Source organism: Lathamus discolor, chromosome 12, assembly GCF_037157495.1.
Source record: "Lathamus discolor isolate bLatDis1 chromosome 12, bLatDis1.hap1, whole genome shotgun sequence".
Classification (NCBI taxonomy): Eukaryota; Metazoa; Chordata; class Aves; order Psittaciformes; family Psittacidae; genus Lathamus; species Lathamus discolor.
The window spans coordinates 2,594,037-2,613,043 of record NC_088895.1 but is presented as its reverse complement, the minus strand read 5'-3'; the positions used below and the strand labels follow the sequence as shown (position 1 = coordinate 2,613,043).

Genomic DNA, 19,007 nt, shown 5'->3' with positions numbered 1-19,007 from the left:
GGCAGCCACAGAGCATCACACCACTTTACCGCAGTGTCTTGTGATGCTCAGTGACAGCCCTGGTTCACTCAGCTCCCATTCCACCAGCAGCTTCCTCCCCTTCCCTGGGGTCAGGCAGTTGGGTATGTCTGAAAACCAAACGTGGCCAAGATGAACACTGCTGTTGCCACCACTGCCATGCGTGACTCAGGCAGCAATGGCCAGATCGCAGGGAGCAAAGCTACAACTGATGTAAGAAGAAACAAGCACAGTGTGATGCTGCCTGTACAGGTTTGCCTATAGTGCAACACTGGCAGCCATGCCACCAAAAAGCATCACTTCTCTAGGAGGACATTTCCGATACCTGCTTCCAGAGGCCTTTACCTTGAACAAGAGACAAGATGTTGGAGAGGCTGAGGGAGAAATACTCAGAAGCTGAGTCTGAATACTTAGAAGACTATGCAAGGAGCTCACATACAGACAGATGAAGATGCATGTGCATGTGTGAAAGGCATGTGCGAGTGTCCTTGGTGAGCGTGGAGACACACTGGAGTGTTTGTGTGCTGCTGCAAGCACACAGATGGAACTGTTCTGAAATGGCTTCCAATCAATGGCTCACCCCATCAGTCACTAACCCTTCCACTCTGGGTTCACTGTTCTCCTATGGCGAGCTGCTGTAGCCGTACCGGGAAGGTACAAGCTCACTAAGTGGGAAATGAGCAAGATGTCACAAAACAAAATCAATAGCCTGGAGCCAAAGCTGTTTCTCTGCCTTTCCTGTCTCCGATTTGTGTGCGTGCATGCATGTGTGTGCGAGTGTGACTCCAGGGCTTCTCTACCTCCTCCATTCCCTTCTTCCCCCACCACTGCCAATGTTGCTAATGAAAGCTGGTGTCCAAGCCACCAGACAAGCCCATCACTGCAATCACAACAACCGTGAGAGATAGCAGCCTGCGGGCTCATCAAGCTGTCCCCACGCTGGCCAGCCTCATGCACATGAAGATGCCAATCTCGCCTCTCTTCCATCCCTCCTCCTCCTCTTTGGCAGCCCAGTCTCCTCACCCTCCTCCCCCTCCATGCTCCCCTTCTCGCCCTCCCCCTGCACAGCACCAGAGGAACGCCAGCCCAGGCCACATCCCCGCCGCTGTCTCTTAATGCTTCTGATAGAAAATGCCCAGCAGGCTGAATCTTTCCTAGAAAAGCAAGGGCAGGTCGGAAGGCATATGGTTGCTGTCCTCTAAGCTCGGGGTGACAAGGTCTGTGATGCTGCTGCATCCTTCCCAGGCAGAAAAGGGGGGGAAAAAAGAGAGAGAGAAAGGGAGAAAAATCGCCTGCTTGGGCTTTGGGAAATCACAGGCTGCTCCCTGCAGTGAGCAAACCTCTCTGACCCTGTGCCACACTGCTGGGCACGTATCACACCACACTGCTGGGCACGTATCACACCACACTGCTGGGCACGTATCACACCACATTGGTGTGGCAGAGCTGGCCTGGTCTTGAAATGAGAATTAAAGACGTAGAGAGTCTGAAATCTGTGGGCATTTTTTAACACAGTTATGGTCTATTCTACCCTCTGAAGCATGGAATAACAGAATCCCAGCCTGGTTTGTGTTGGAAGGAACCTTAAAGCTCATCCAGCTCCAATCCCCTGCTATGGGCAGGGACCCCTTCCACTGGAGCAGCTTGCTCCAAGCCCCTGTGTCCAACCTGGCCTTGAGCACTGCCAGGGATGGGGCAGCCACAGCTTCTCTGGGCACCCTGTGCCAGTGCCTCAGCACCCTCACAGGAAAGAACTTCACAGTGAAGAACGATCCTGCTGGAAGCAGGAATTACGCTGCTGCTCCCTCAGCCAGCTGCGCTGAGTGCCTTGGCTGGTCTTTGTGGTAAGGGCAACGTGGCCTCTGGAACGTAAAGACACCACTACAGAGGAGGGTGAAGGCTGGCACACAAGAGCCAAGGGCTGCTGCCATCTTGGAGACTCACTTTTCCAGCAGACAACCAAATTCACTGGCTGAAAAGAAGCAGGACAACACTTCTTCCACTTGCTTTACAGAGTCCATGCAGCATCCTCTGTCCCAGCCATCTCTATTATTGGCATGAGGGGAAATCTGCAATTCCAGGTTGTGTTTAGCCCTGAGGTGCAGGATAAATTTAGGATATTACAATGCAGGACTTTTACGGGGTTGTCTTTCGACAGCAGCATGTTCTCACAAAACACAGAAGGGAACGACACATATTTCCTCCTTAAACGAGCACAAGGGCTCTCCTTTCATACAAGTGCTTTCTCTCAACATCCGAAGTCACTGAGCTCTCTTACTACACCAACAAAGTTTCTTTTCCAAACCATAGACTTCACCTTTAACAATCAATATTTCCCTTCCACTTGCTCAGCTTTCAAGGTCATATGTTGAACAGATTAATCACACTTTGAGAAAGCTCTTTCTTTCGGGCTGATGCTAGCAATGATTACTCTATGGAATTTAAAGCAAAAACACACCGAACAGGGCTTGGGTTTGTCTTCCCAATGGAAAGTTAGGCCAAGAAAAAGAAACTGCTGTTTGTCCAGAATAAAAGGGCAAATAAAATCATTTCCAGGCTTTTAAAGATGCTACCACATACAGTGAAGAAAAATTACTTGATGACAGTAGTCTTTTGAAACTCTACAGAGAGCAGAAACAAGAAGCAGTTAGCCAAAGGCTATCGATATTCTGCTACTGGTACATGTGCCCGTAGTTCCTGCTTTAGCAAAGTCCATTCACAATCCTGACAGTGTATTCATAACACAGAACAATCCCCTGTAATCCTACACACCATCATCTCCACTGGTTCCATACAGTAGCTTTTAACAATATTTATCTAAATGGCATTCTAGCATGCACTGGAATGCAGCACAAAGTATGGGCAAAGTGAAACGGAAGAAAAGTTTGGGAGCTTGTTCTGTTGTCTTGTCTTTTAAGGAGAAAATGTCTCTATTATCGAGATGATTTGTGTCCTAGAAGCACAGAAATGGATTTACAACATGGGGTTACAACATTACAGATGGAGTTAAAACTAATGCCACTGAGCACCAGCACCCTAGCACTAAACCACAGCACTGAACAAGATTATCTGCTATAGCTGGGCTTGAGCCAGAGGTTTCCTACCTGAACCAGGAATGTGTTTGTTTGGACAGCACCAATTCCAGTGGGGAAACCCAAGAGCTCACCAGCCGTAACAGCTGAGATCTGTTCAGATGCAGTCTAAGATAGACTTCAGATTCACATGTTCCAGCTTTGATATGGGGCAGAAAGGGGTTTGTACCTGGAAATGTTCTGAATCAAATCAGACCATTCCGAATCCCTGGAAATCAGAATCCCTGGAAATCTCCAGTGAGATTCGACATTGTAACAGGCTGGCACCTCTCAAGACCTCACTGGATTCCCATCAAGGGTTGGCTTTGAGCCTGTAGTTTAAACATCCAGCCTTACCACCCACTCCAGAGCGCTGCTCTACTGATAACAACTGCTCTACCTTCCACAGCTCTTTGACCCAAGGATCTGAGAGTGCTCCAGCAATCTCAGAGACAGTAATTCCAATCATCTCCTTTCTTAGAGGCACATAAAACTTACTGCCCTTCTGTGGCAGATACATTACTCGCAATGAGTTGACATGAGATGGAGAAGGTCAGGCAGTAATGAAGTGGCAGTGGAGGAGAACCTGTAAGTCCAATAGTCCAGACCCCTATTTAATCTACTAACCTTCCCTCTAACCGGTTTTTATGTTTCAGAAGGAAAAGCAGAAGAGTAACAACTGTGACTTACCGAATGGCTAAACACAAGTGGGGGAAATAAAAAGTCTATTACAAAACGGTGAGCACTTCTGCATGCATTTCTCTGGCCATGTCACTAAGAATTACAATGTGCCTATATGCCTAAGCTCATTGAGAACTTATAATAATGATTAGAGTGTCGGAATTCCCTTGGAGATCTGAGCAAGATCTTATTTCCTGAAGTAGCTGAGGGAGAGGAGATTGCATCCACAATTTGCCCATTCCTTTGTAAGCACTACAAATTTGGATGGTTTTTCAATTCCAGCTGAAGGGGCAGACAGGAGCCACCCGCACAACACTCCCAATAGTGATGATGTGTGTGACACTACAGCAAAGGCAAGGATGATAGATTCTGACACTGCTCCATAATGGAAACCCCTAGCATCCGTGACCATAGCTCTTGGAAAACCAAACAAAACTCCAGGTCGATAACACCTGAATGTCTTTGGCCAACGCAGGTCACCGCATCTTCCCTCACCTTGGCAAGCGTGTGGCTCATTTCATGCCTGGAGTCTCCCGTTGTGATGATTTCTCCATCTTATGCCCTGCTAGAGAGTGATCACATCACTTGCCAAGGAATTTCAGCTGCCCTTACTTTCCATGGGAGATGCAAGCCCTCTCCCTCCACCAAGAGGGAAATCTGCTCCCTTCAAGGCCACCAAAAGAAGCCTTCAAGCCATGTACAGAGCCTGGCTGCAAATGTCTCAGCTTTGTGTGCTTCCTGGGCCAGGAAGGGGTTAAAGCCATCAGGGCAACAACAAAAGCAAAAGATCCTGAACATCATTTCATGCAAATGACCTTTCAGTGGCTTCCTGTTGGTTCACCGTGCTCTTGTCTGCCAGGGCCCCGGGGCCTTCAAATCCTGGGGCTAGATTTTAACTCATCTCCCCTTATCTGCTTGACTGACTGTCAGCCTCGCACATCTCCCTGCTTGTGATGAAGGCCTTAATTAGTGCTTGTCTGTTTACCCTTTGCCTATTGCCACCTCTCTGTTCCTCTCCCTCTCCCTATTCTTCTCCTTTCTCTCTCCCTCTCCCATCACCCTCAGGCTTATTTGCTTAGCTGGGCATCTCTTGTTTACTCAGTAGGGACGTTAGAATATATGTAAATAAAGGAAGCCCAAACTCCATTAAAATAGATCACATAAAAAGATATACAAAAAATCAACACAGGAACATATTTGCGCATGCAGAAGCATTGTTAAAGCATTGTTAAAGCTGGCCTCTTGCTTTTCTCAAATTAAACCCTTTAGCTGCCTTCTGAATTCAAATGCAGTTAGGAAATGGAGCTGCTTTTCCCCTTCCTTTTGTTGAAGGCTATGATCAGAAGCCGAACAAACACGATGATCATGCAGCACCTGCCTGCTTTGCTGTTTCTGGGGGTACCACCACCCAGTTTCCAGCACCCAGCACCAGTGCACACTGCACCCACCAGGGCTTCTGCTTCAAGAACGCATGCAAAACTTGCTCAGCTTTCCTAAGGTGCACAGAGAAGGGAAGCAGAAGGATCACGTATGTTTTTCCTCCAAAAAAATATGCTGGACAGCAATTTGCCATCAAAACTATTCAAATAACCTGGAAGTTGCAGAGAATAAAGAAGTATTAAAAGACAGGCTGAGCACCCACATTCCCAGCTTTAGCTCTTATTTGGTTTCTTAGATTACATGGTCCTCTTATTGTAGAAGGCTGATGGATGCACAACTACAGTCAGAAATTGCTCCAACAAGATCCCCGTGCTCGGCCTGGCAGACACACATACATACATATCTGAAGGGGGCCCATAAGGATGCTGGGGAGGGACTCTTCATTAGGGACTGTAGTGACAGGACAAGGGGTAATGGGTTAAAACTGAAACAGGAGAAGTTTAGACTGGATATAGGAAGGAAGTTCTTTACTGTGAGGGTGGTGAGGCACTGGAATGGGTTGCCCAGGGAGGTTGTGAGTGCTCCATCCCTGGCAGTGTTCAGGGTCAGGTTGGACAGAGCCTTGGGTGAGATGGTTTAGTGTGAGGTGTCCCTGCCCATGATAGGGTGTTGGAACTGGATGATCTTAAGGACCTTTCCAACCCAAACCATTCTATGATCCTATACTAGGAAATCACAAGTGTCTTGAAGATGTTATTAAGCAAGCCAAAACACAGTATGGAAGGGTAAAGCCAACGTCACGCAGCAGTTTACTGGCACACTCACAGACGGAGCCTGCATCCTCCACGTGTTGGGCTATTTCTTATCCACTGGACTTTTTTACTGGCCTTGCAGTAAAATGACATGTTAAAACTTGCCTGTTTCCTACAGTGGTTCATAAAGCAGAGCCTGGAATGCCTTGTCCTCCTAAGGTGGAAATCACAGCACCTCTTTGCCCATAGCCCAGGCTTCAGACATCCCCTCCAAGCTGTCTGATTCTTTGGCACGAGAAGAAGCCATTTGAAAACCCATGCCAAAGCTGCCACGTGGCCAGGACTGCTTACAGGGAGTTTTATTATGTGTCTGCCAGCCTGATGTACCACTTACAAACTGATGGAAAGCTCTGATGAAAACAGAATAGAGCCCTATTACAGAGGGGGCAGTCACAAAAGCAGGACCTTGTGATGCTGGGTACAGATTGATGATGGTTTTATGCAGCCTTTCCCATTAAGCATGGACTAAAGTTAGGCTGGATGCTGAGAGCTGTATCTTATGTCCATTGAAAACAGGATGCAGCATGCATTCCTGCAGCGACATCAGGCAGCTGGGAAATCTTAACTGCAGAGCTTCCCCTGACACATTCCTCCCTAATAAAAGCTGCTTCATACCCATAATAGGGCTCATAAAATTCCCTTTGGAGCTAGATGCTTAGTAAAAGCTCTGCAAGGCTTACAGGACTTCACTGTGAAAGCGTGTAGGTGTTGGGATCAAAAGAGGACCTATGACTATCCACTCAAACACACAATGCAGGCTGCAGTCCTGGGCTGCTCGGGTGCTTGCCAAAGGACTTTCCAGACTTAGCAAACATCACAGGAAATAGCAAAGTTCAGGGGCTGCCAAAGAGCAAAGGACAGAAGAGAACAGTTCTCCCATTAGCAGGTAAAAGCCATTAGCTTTAACGGGAGTAATGTACTCAGATCATGAGAGAGGCAGGGAAAAGGAGAACTGGATTGATAAAGGAAAGCAGGGAAGGAAGCACGATGACAAGTGGGGAGGGAGAAGGAAAACAGAAAAGAAGTTTCTGACAAGGAATTATCAGAATAATTCATATGTGGGAATAAGGCACACACTGTAGTGATGTCTGGAATAGACAAACAGATCCAGAGGTCTGAGACTAGGGAGAGACAGACAGACACGGGAAGATCTTAGCATAAAAAGAGAAAGGAATGTGGTAATGCAGGGATGGATGGAGCCAGGGCTGGTGAATGTCCGGAAGACAGTCACAGGCCTGGCCAAACATGTCCTGACCCATACAGCCGTTCAGCTCTATACATGAGTGAGACAGCTGCGCCAGATGCTGTGCTAAGCAAGGCTACTCACAGAATCGCAGTCACAGAATGGTTTGGGTTGGAAGGGACCTTAAAGATCATCCAGTCCCTCAGTTCTCAGGCAATGCAAGAGCTCACTCCATTCGCTGCAAACAGCACTCCAGTCACTGCTCTCTTCCTGGGATTTACTTGGGATTAGGATCCTCCTAACAGGTTCAGTGAGACTCACAAAAGTAGGGTAAAAACATCAAGGGAAGAAACAAAGAGCCAACACTACTTCTTGGGACAGTTATTAATATTGCTGGCTTGGATCTTGGGAGACCTGACATTTTTCCACTGAAATCTGTAGGTGGATCCACTCCCAGCTATGAACAGTTCATGAATCAGAGACCCAAGGTCATTTTTAATTGGGCTCAGAGACATTTCAGGGTCAATTTGCAAGTATTTGTTAAAGTTGAAGTTTTAGAGACTACGCAGTCATTAGCAGGGTGTGTTTGCAGGCACACAATTACCTGCATTGCAGAAGATGATCAGGATTGCTCCCTGCCTGTTGAGGCCTGAGTTGTGAGATTTTAGTTTGTCCTGATAATATCTTCTAAGACCTGAACGTTGCAAGAGGTTGCATCACTCCATGGATTTAAACTGTAGTGACACACCGGGTGAGAAACACCACACCTCAATCTCAGCACTCAGTATGACCTGGGGCAGGGAGCCATTCCTACTAAGAGGTATTCCCCTTTAGCTGCCAAGGTGAAAAGGCTGGAGTCTCCTTACCCTATGCATGGATCAGGCCCAACTCTGCTGAAATCACTAATATCAAAGGAGAAAACAGACCACAAATGTGTCCTTCTGCATGTGCTCTTTCTTGAGCAGGGGTCTCGGTGCACATCTGATCCTACACAAAATCTCAGCAGAAATCAACCACCAGGCTCTGTTTCACAGTGAGAACAGATCTGGGCGGCCTGAGAAGAGAGCAAAAAAGGAAGTAGAAGAAGCCTGTTTGTTTCTTCTCTCTTCTCAGCTCCCTTGAGAGCAAAGGAAGCTGCTGTGGGGTATCTGTGTGATCAGCAGATTCACACAGCAGTTCTTGTGACAGACTGATTATTGCCTGGGCAAAGTCTCTTGACATGGGTCAGGGTAACCAGGAACCTCATGGGCAGTCAATAAAGACTGACTCCAAGAGCTGCCCTCACATCTATTGCTATCCAAAATAAAAGAGCAAATAGTCAATTGCAGATAAAACCCAGCCTCAAACCCAACCTGATACAGCTAATTGAGGATAGAATTAACAGACATGGGCATTTACATTATAAAGCGAGGCAGTAGTCCTGAAACCCACCATCCTGTCTCCTTGACAGATGATAAAATAGTTCTGCCTTTTATTGGGCATCTGCCAATAGCTACTCCCTCTGAAGCAAACATCAATGGCTTTCTGACCACAAAGCCAGTTTTAGTTACCAGGTACTGAAATATAGCCCAGGAATCAGTGATTTCAGAGACGACATTCAGCGCCTACTTGTACAGCTCAGGGGGAGTTGTGATCTCAATCCTGCCTGCTCTTGTCTGCAAAAAGTTGGCCACAAATGGGAAAAAAAAAAACCCAAACAGCCTCCAAACAACATTCAGAAAGATCAGTTTTCAACATCAGTTGACGAGCTGGAAGAAAACTGAGTAAAGCCCATGGAGGATGTTTGTTTAAGTCACACCTTGGACTTTTTATTCCTCCAGAGCCCTTGGATGTGATCCATTTAATCCATTCATACTGCCTCTTTTTGACACCCAAGTGCCTCACCTTTATCACCTGAACAACATTAAATGATGTCATTTAAATGATGCCTTTTAACCCCCTGATGTACCTTCTGCTTCTGAGATGCTTGAGGAGTTTTGGACGTGTTCCATCCTTCAAATAAATTCCTAATGTTAATAAGTATTCCAGACAAAACAAGAACATTTCCACACTCCCCAAATTAAGTTTCTGTATGTAAAAGGTGAAGTTTACTTAATACTGAGCCATATTAACAATGCTAACGCTAACAGAAAGAGATGCTTCAATTACTTTGCACTTCTTCCTCTAGAAACATTGATTTCTGTATTTATAATACTCAGTCTCTACTTACATACATATTTCTAAGCCCTACTGAGTAACTTAACTTCTTTCTCTTTCTTTTGCTACTAAGTGTTGATGCGTTCAGTATTCAACACTGTAATCTCACCTATGCATTGCAAACGCATCTCTCCATAATCAGGCCAGCACCACTGGATTCATTTAGATAATTCACAACATATTAACACAAAAGTTCCCCCACACAAGACTTGACTGAAGTGGGATGCTCAACGCTACAATCATCACTTACACCAGTTTCTGAGGTGTTACTGGCCACTCAGAAGTACAACCAAACAGCAGTGGTCTCAGGGACCATGTCAGCAGGGGGTCCTGCAACAGCCGTGCATTAACACCGCCCAGGCTGTGAGACAGACTTTATGAGCGGAAAACCTTCCACGAGTTCTTTGCCTTGTACCAGCTGGGAGCCATTGCGCTGACTCAACAGTTTCCAGTTGAAGAAAAATACCAACTTTTCTATATCCAATTAATGCCGACCAGGGCAAACGGAAGAGGACAGAGTCCACAATGCACCCCTTTGAACTTCTACAGATGTCTGACATCCGAGGGACATTTCATGAACACACATCAAATGAGTTGCGATGCCCTGCAAAGAAAGAAGTCACCACTACCCACTGTCCTAGGGCTTAGCACTGAGAAGAAAAGGACAGTTACAAAATTGAGTCCATGGGTGGGTCAGGAATAAAACCAGTATCTACCAGTGCCCAAATTCAACACTTGCTATGCAGTGTCACGTTATGGATGATGTTTCAGCATGCATTAACCTCCTGGTTTCTGCCCAACCACACACAGCAAAAGCTAAACCTCATAGTACGCAATGCAGTAACTCATAATACATACAAAACAAAGGATAAGACTCATCTGTCATTGCTGGGACTGACAGAAAACAGAGTGGCTGAAGAGAGTGGTGGATCTAAACGAGCCTCTGTTGTACTCTGTACTGGCCTGTCACTGCTCATAGAGATGGCAATATATAGAGGGCTCTAGTTCTACCTACCTTGTATTTCTTTGACATGAGCAGAATATAGATAAATAATGGCAAATCAGCCCTGGGCAGATGGATGGAGATAGCTGTGAGCTAATTTCACCTGCAGTCCTCACTGCCAGGATGAGAACCTTTCCTGGTACCAGAAAACCCTTCAGACATACCCAAGGAGGGCTAACATGCCCCATAGCTCTGCAGCGAATATCCATTCAGGCACAGGTGAAACCTAAGGGGTTTATATGTAATATCATGTAGGTCCTCTTATTGTTCTAGAGTGCTCTGAAAGATAAAGCTGTCATTAACACCTTGATTAAAACTGTGATTAACACCTTGATTAAACCTGGTCTAGAAGCAGTTTCTGCAGGAATTGACAAAAATCAAGCTCCTTCACTGCACTGTATCAGAGCATGAAACTGAGGATTCAGAATTACCCAAACCCAACAGTCCTGGAGGGAACGACAGCTGGTTTGGTAGAGTTGAAAGGCTTTGTTCTGAGATCAACAGCTTTATTTTTATTGGATTTAATTTTGACTTAATAATAAATACGGGACATATGAGTGAAATATGTGGATCTCAGAATTAGACATTTATCGTGTCATAAAAACCTGAAATGGAATTATTACCAAAATATCAGGTTTCAACACTGTCAACATTGCCCATTTTGCTACTTGTAAAAATCCAGGATTTGGATTTTTCCTGCTGCAATCTCTCACTGAGACTCTTTGGATTTCCACATTTCACCCGCTTGCTTCACTGGACTTTAACACTTTCTACTTGGGCAAATATTTTCTTCACCCACCCTCTCTTCTCCCTTGCCCTCCCCTCTTCTCCCTCACATGGAAGTGATTCCAAAAGGAGTCTGTAGTCAAGACAGAGATTGTTTTGTTTCCACTTTCATGCCAGCCTTGCTGATGCCATTACCTTGGCTTTGGAAATGGAGTTTGGGATAGCAGCCAGCTGGCACTGCTTCAGTAGCATTTTCCTTTCTGGAGCTTGGCATCTACCACACCAAAAAGATACTCTCCTCGATAGGTTGCAACAGATTGTGGGAAAATCAAAGTACTTGACAACGTCCCTTTCAAGTTCACAATGGCTCTCACTGGAAAATGAATTGAATATTTTCCTCCTGCCACATGCCATCAGGAATCACACCCTGCCTGCTTGCTCTCTGCATTCTGGGTTTGGTTGGGCATGAAGGGAAGGTTTGGGGTTTAATTGTTACAGTTTTCTTCTTTGCAGAATAACAAACCCAAAGCAACAACAACAAAAGCAAAAATCAATGAACCAACAACAGCATAACGCAGTGAAAGAACAAGAGAGGAACAAGCCTGGGGAGAGGAGCTGCCTGCCACTGCTATGTAAAAGTCAGCATAATAACTCGTTCTGGGAGGTCATCAGTGAGGGATGAAGAGAGCATAAGGAATTGCTTCTATTCTACATGGTGTAAATTCATTTATGAAGAGAGTAGCCGCACCAGTACAGAATACATCCATGCCTCTTCAAGCCAAAGTGACACTGGCCCTTCTGTTGAGCCTGTCCTAGTGCATGTTACTGCACATCCAAATCAACAATGGTGACACAGACAAGCTGCTTTAGGTTGTCAGAAATGAAATCTGTGGCTCTGTTTCACACCAGCTTCTAAAACCTGCTAGAGAATGACTGTTACCTTTGAACCATCCCAGCCAGAATGCCACTGACAGTGATGAACACTCCCATGGTCTGCCCCATGAACGGGTGGAGGCCCAGTTGTGCTTGAACTGAGCTTTTCAGCCTGGCTCCTGCAGCTGGCACACACACCTTAAGCTGTAGGGAAAAGAGCAGAAAAGAGGTACAAGGTTTAAGTCCAAATCCCCGTTAGCCTTTCAATATGAAATCCTGCAGCCCTCTGACTTGCCCTGTTATCAGGATTACTGCTGCTGCTTTTGAGCTTCTTTGCGCAAAAGCCACTACAGTTTGCCATCTATTCTGCAGATACCTGCCAAGACAGAAGCTCCAGAGGAAGAGGTGATGGATGGAGACATGGAGCCTGTTTCCACCTAGAGATCTATTACACTGCGCCTTTGGCACCAGCCCCAGTTAAACATGCTTTTGTTTTCCTACACCTAACATCATTTCAAAATCAGACGGCTTAAAAGAGCAACTGAAGAACAGCCCTCAGACAGTGCAAAGATGGGGATGCCTCCTGCAAAGGGCCTGCACTCCACAGGTGGGAATTAGCTTGCTGTTAGGCTCGTCTGGGTTTATTTTAACGTTGCTCCCCACTCCCAGTGCTGGGCTCCAGGCAGAGGTAACAGAGGAGGAGAAGCTCTGACAAGGGAGTATCAGTGGAAGAAGTGGTACCAGGAATTTTACTCTGCTGGGTGTGATGCACTCGAGTGCAGCTGACAAATCTAACTGCAGGAGACTCTCTGATGCTCTCTCCCATTACTGTGTTACTCCCTAGAGCGGCAAGTGCCCTATATCTGCAGAGAGCTACGAGCCAGGGTTTTCTGCACACAATGCCAGGGTTAGTCAGGAAGAAGAACAACAAAAACGCCTGACAATGAGAAGCAGACTCAGAGAGGGCATTTTAAAAACTAAAGACATGCAGCCATTTACTGCACACATTGAAAAGCTCTTCCAATCTGGCATTGACACTCTAAAAAAGGCAAGACTAGTGAAACCAGATGATATAAACATGGGATCTCGTGCCTATCGCCACCAGCTTGCCAGTTGGAACCCAGAGCCATGATTAAAAGCTGTTGCTGTGACTAAAGTCACTGCTATCTGTTGCCTCACAAGTTGGTTTCAGTGAATGTATCTGCTGCTTTGTATTGCCAGTGGATAGCTGGTTTGTGCTGTGTGGAGCCACGGCTTGCATTGCTGACCCCCTGCCTTGAGTGAACGTCAAGTGGAGAGTGGACCAAGAACAAGCTGTCCTCTCAGAATTCCCCAAAGCAGCAATATGATGTGAAGAAAAAGACAAATAAAGGCAAAAAGGAAAAACACCACAGGAAAACCAGGAAAAGATCCCAGGTAGGAGGGCACAGCCGCAAACGGAGGCACTGCACGCGGAGTGGAACTGTCAGATGTGCCTAAACCTACAGTAACCAGCTTTTACTTCCCACTAAAAGGAGTTCTACAACTCCCAAGGGATTCTCTAAGCCTCAAATTTACTGGAGAAATATTTAATTGACTAGCAGCTACTGGAATACGAGAGACAGAAAACATAAAGAAACTGTGTTTAGGAACTCCATCAATAATAAAATCCATATAAATGTTTTTCACTTCATCCTGTCAGGATGTAGCCAGTGACTGTACTTAGGAATAAGCAAATTATTTCTCAGGAGATTCTGCTGCAAATTAATCAAATGAAAAGAGAATAATTTCAGGTTAACCGAAATGCCTTAACCATAAAGGTTCTGATCCACAGAAATGCAACTGGGTCAGGGCAGATGCTCAGCACCTGGCAGGATCTGGCTTGAACCAACCCACTCCTTTACCTTGTTAAAGCTAGTACCATGCTTCTTTGAGGCTACGTTCCCTTAAAACATGGATTAAATAAGCAGCCAACAGATTCAATCCTCTTGGCCCTTCATCTGTTGTGATATATACAGATAAATTTGTCTTTTAACCTTATCCAACAGTATTATTCCCATCAGTAATTCCTTGTCTAGCGCTTTTCCCTAAGGAACTTCTGGGGATATTAAATATGCAAAATTCAAACAGGATATACATCCTACACAGAGTATTCCTAATCTGATCCTGATTCCAAATTATCAAGATTCATGTGCAGATGTCAGGACCTGCTAATTCAATATTCACCTCCTACATTTTCAAATCATCTTTTGCTGCTTCCATGTTTGTTGTCTAGAATAATCCTAGGAGGTAGCAAGGAAAAGGGACATAAACTCTAATTAAGTACATTTAGAGAAAGCTTCTGGGTAATAACATGCAATTCAAGACATTTCTCATTACATGCTTCGAGTTTGTCAGTGCAGACTGACCCCACCTGAGTGTATTTTACACTCCAGGCAGATAGGCACGCTATCCATCATCCACCAGCTCAACACGGGGGTCATCAGAACACCAGCACAAATTCCACGTTCATCTCTAAGCACATGAAGTTCCTAATTTATACTTTGGCTTGGAAGATCCATCTGTCCAAACCTCAACAGGAATGACTGTATTATTCTCATCTTCTACCAAAAGGAGCACCCTAAGAGCCTGGTCTACCAGCAACCACCAGGCATCATTATCTTCAACGGTCACAGCAAGACCGTCTCCTACACACAGACCAGAGGGTCTACAACGCAGCCAATATCACTCTAACTTCATGAGGGTTGCACTTCTGCTGCAGACCAAAGCTTCTCCATTTATATTCAGTAGAGCTTGGCTTGGACTGATCGCACTGCCTTTTCTGGAGGTGTGAACTTCACTGCATGACCTGAACCCTCATATTAAGGAGGTGCAAGGCTATTAATTCACCCCAAGACTCAAGTATTGCCTCAGCATTGTAAGTCTAGGTCAAACACAAAGCAAAACTGCCTGCTGCCTCATTTAAATATTCAGTGAACACTGCAAAGATTAACATTTCCTCTCTTGAATATCTAAATATTTGCCCACAATCCCCCTGCTAATGAGCAAAGACAAGTGCTGGTAAGTGGCAAGCAGCATCAAGCCCAGAGTCAATCAAACGAGCACAACAGGCCCTTCAGCACCACCACAAGGCCCATGTGAGTTACATTCAAAGCTGGTGGCTTGCAAATGGCCCTTCTCTCCCGCTAACTCTCCCCCCACCATACATCCGCACACATTCCTCCCTCTCCTTTCCTCTCCACCCCCTTTTCCGCTCCATAACCCACTTGGGGGCATAAAAAACTGGTACTGAGAAACCTGCCAACTGCTTTAGACTTTGGAACACAAGCTCTGGTCTTGTCAGCTCTAAGCCTTCCACACAATGGAAAACATTACACATTTCAGTAGCTAACGACTGCGCTGCTCATTTACATGTCGTAGGCAAATACTAACAAGGTCGCAGCCAGAAAAGTGCGGTCAGGAGCTGCTACTGCTCCTGGCAAGAGGTTAGTGCCTGGAAAAGGACTGCACAGGAAGCTCTTTAAACACCTTGGAACATGTGCTAAGCTGCTGAAGTATGAGGTGTGGTGACAGCAAGGTGTTGAAACAGTGCTTTTAAAAGCTGCCAGTCATCATTAACACATCTCCGCAGAGTATTGGCAGCCAAGTCCACGCCAACACCTAGAGCATCTTCTTGAAGGGTGGGTGGGGAGAACGGAAGAGGAAAGGGAGCAGGTGTGGGGAAGACAAAGGAAGAATACAGAACCATCCAGAGGGGGTTTCCCCTCTTGGTCTCACACTCATAGATTTCCATACCTGCTTCACAAAGAGGTTTAGCTGCTCTTCCAAGAGCTGCACTGTCCATTGTCTGGGCAGCCTGCAAGGGAAATGGTGAGCTGTCCCTGCCTATTTCCTCCAGGACTGACACTGCCCTCATTGTCCTTGCTCCTTTAGGGATCAAGTATTCTAGTGGGTTTTGTGAAGCAACTACCCCAAGGCTAGGAGCAGCATGCTTGTAACCTCCCATGCCAATGGCACTCCCACGTGTAAGTCTCAGTGAGATACTGAAATGAGACTACTCAGGAGCTGTTGAGTAGCCAGCTATGAGATGTCAGCTTCAACAGCCAAAGCTACCAGCAAGAAGCTGTTAGCAACACAGAGACAGGCTCAGCCCAGTGCTGCTTAGGAGGCATAATCTCTTACATGGCTGGAGACGACATCTACCCAGGTAGGGATGAAGCAAAGCCAAGGAAAGGAGCTCCCACTCACCTGTGCTAAGGCACTCATCCAGATGAGCCTTTCACACTCATCTAGATGACTGCTGCCAGCAGCAATGCAGGGGAGGATGTCCATGACCATGTAGAACCCAACAGCAGCAGTGAGCTGAGGATCCAGGGCAGCCACCATGTGCACATCGCCTGTTCCCTGTTGCTCCTGTGCCCCTGCAAAGAGACACAATCCGAATTCTGGAATAATTTGTCCAAATTTCCTACATTTTGGACATAATTTTTCTCAACATTTTTTCCAGTTTCATGCAATCCTAAGATTAGTTCTGACCTTCAAATAAATTCTGACTTCCTGTACCCATCTCCTTTAGAGAAGACCCAAGGCACCAACACAGGTAAAACCTTAGGCAAACCTGGAGCAGCCGCAATCTTTTGCCCATTACGAAAACTTCTTCAAAGAAAACTATCCAGACCCACAAAGTATCCGGATAGGAAAGTTTGTGTGAATGAAAACTGCTCTAACTAAATATAATTCTATTTCCTAAGAGTCTAAAACCGTATCACGCATCAAAACCTTAAATATTTATTTGAAATTATGCACCCTACTTATTCCATATTCTAAACCTGTGCAGCAAAGAGGCTGTAATTGTAATGGATTTAATAAAAGCTATCATATTCCATAATTCAGCAGGAAAGATTATGCCTAGCCCCTAGATGCTACTAAGAATAGCTAAGTTTCTTCTTGCTGGCGATTGTTCTAAGAACTAAAAGAAAGAATTTATACCTCTCTCTCCTGCTCCTTTTTCTCCCCAAAGTACTCAAGAACCACCATGCCCCACTGATGTGCAGAATGCTCTGTTCCCCTCTCTTCTAGGAGCTTCAGAGCAGGTATTTCATTAACCCTTACCAAGCACAGCACTCCTCAATACTTAGCAATTCTTACTACCAGGTCTCTAGGAGGTTGCTACAAGTAGGTGACCAAATCCACACCCACCCGCCCCCCAAATCACATCATCTATGATAGTGTTGCCAGTGCATTTGCTTATTTCCCTCCTAATTACACAGCTTTTGGGCCCAGGGTCCAATGCTGGGCAAATCTAAGCAAAGGGACAGGGATTTCAAATGAGTTTTCCAAGTGAAGGGAAGGCATCAAGAACTCCACAGCTCCTTTAGCATGAGCAGCAGGTCCCTACCCCAAAGCTCCAAACAATATATTACCTGCCTTGCTCAGCACCAGTGTGGTGAGGGCACAGCAAGGAAAGAAGTCACAGAATCATAGATACAAGTCCATGGGAAAACCAGGCTTCATTAAATCGACTGCTCATGCAAAAACTGATTTCTTTATTCATTTCATTCCTATACACTTAGACTTGTGTACTAAAAGCACTAAAAGATGAAAGAGCTACGTTTTTAAAGAGACATTATGGGGAGTAGGTACCAAATTGCCTTTAAAAAGTCTAAGCAAAAGTGACTTGCTTAAAGATACAGAGTGAATTAGTGAATCACATCTTTCAGCATCCAGATTTATAGCAAAAATCACTAAAACTTTTCTGTTAATTCTTATCTTACCTGTGGATTATCAGTACTGGAGGAGAGAGGTGAGAATAAAAATAATAGTAATAAAAGTAAAACCCCTTCCTTAGAGTCAGGAAGATGAAACCTGACATCCAACCTTCTCCTTCTCTTGCTATCTCATACTCATATAGGCTCACATACCCACCTTGTAAACATGCTCCATCAGCTTGATGGATATATGCCACAGCTGTTCCCAGCCCCATCGGGGGTTTTCCTCATTCATCTTCAGAGCAGGGACTGTCTCTTTATGTGTCTGTGGAGTCCTTAGCATAATGAGGCTGGGGCCGCAGGCACTATCATGACAATAAATAATCATAATTCAGGAGTGTGATGCTTTCACATCCCAAACTTACATTCTTCTGAGCTTCCCATCACACATACATCCACAGACCCACCCTCTCTGTGTCTGAATTTGACCTCTGCTCTTGTTCAAAGCTGAAAGTCTCTGTTCCTGCAGGGATCAGGTTCAGCGGGGGATTGCTGGAAAGCCCGCTCAGGTTCAGTCTATTCCTGTGAAGCCAGGTGGGATGGGATGGCCATTAATCTGTTCACACCTTGTCAACAAGGGGCCTGATCTGAACACATCCTCCTTTAGCTTTAGGAAATCGCTCCAGATTACGGCAAGGAGCAATGAAGAGATGCTGTGGAGAACTGAAGAGAGAGCAAGGAGCATCTTACATATAAGCAGTTCAGTGCATAACTAATTAAAACCCTGGGACTGAGAGGAGTCTTTCTCTTCCCGTAGGTTTTAGGCCACTCTAAGTATTTGGAGGGTGGTTATTAGTGACTCCAAGAAGAATCATCCCCTTTTTCCCTCCAGAGAAAGCTGCTAAACCCAAACGACTTTAATACAACTATGCCCCTGTAAATATGCAACTGGTGCTTCGGTGTTGCCTTCACTTCACTTCCCCTTTCTCCTCTCTCCCCTTAATTCCAGCATTATTTTCCTCCCCTCATCTGGCCTTTTCTCTCTGTGTTAAAACTAATGGTTTTACCACATGTTGGAAGGCAGCAAAAGGAAGTGGTGAAGTGACAAATGGGAATGTTCATGCTTTAATTTATTATGACAGTCGTGCCCGGGTCCACAAAGTAAACTGAGTCAACAGAGAAGGACTTTGTGCCAAGTTATTTATCCACTTCTCGAACTGGGGGAGCTTTTTTTCCCTAGCCAGTCATGAGACTGGTTAAACTCATCAAGGTTATTGATGAGCAGAAGCAGCAGGGAATGTTCGCACAAAATACCATGTTGTTGAAAAACTTGGAGTCATCCAAACCAAACCCTTTTTTTCTAGGAATGGTTTGGTG

The 19,007-nt window shown here is 45.5% G+C and overlaps 1 long non-coding RNA gene across 1 annotated transcript; it reads right to left on the bottom strand.

The window, feature by feature from the left end:
• Positions 1-9,300: 9,300 nt before the first annotated feature.
• Positions 9,301-17,787, bottom strand: LOC136021015 (uncharacterized). Its single transcript, XR_010615634.1, has 4 exons — positions 17,697-17,787; positions 16,171-16,343; positions 12,011-12,147; positions 9,301-9,945 (listed from the first exon to the last, which is right to left on the bottom strand). It is a non-coding gene; the product is annotated as an uncharacterized LOC136021015 (long non-coding RNA).
• Positions 17,788-19,007: the final 1,220 nt, after the last annotated feature.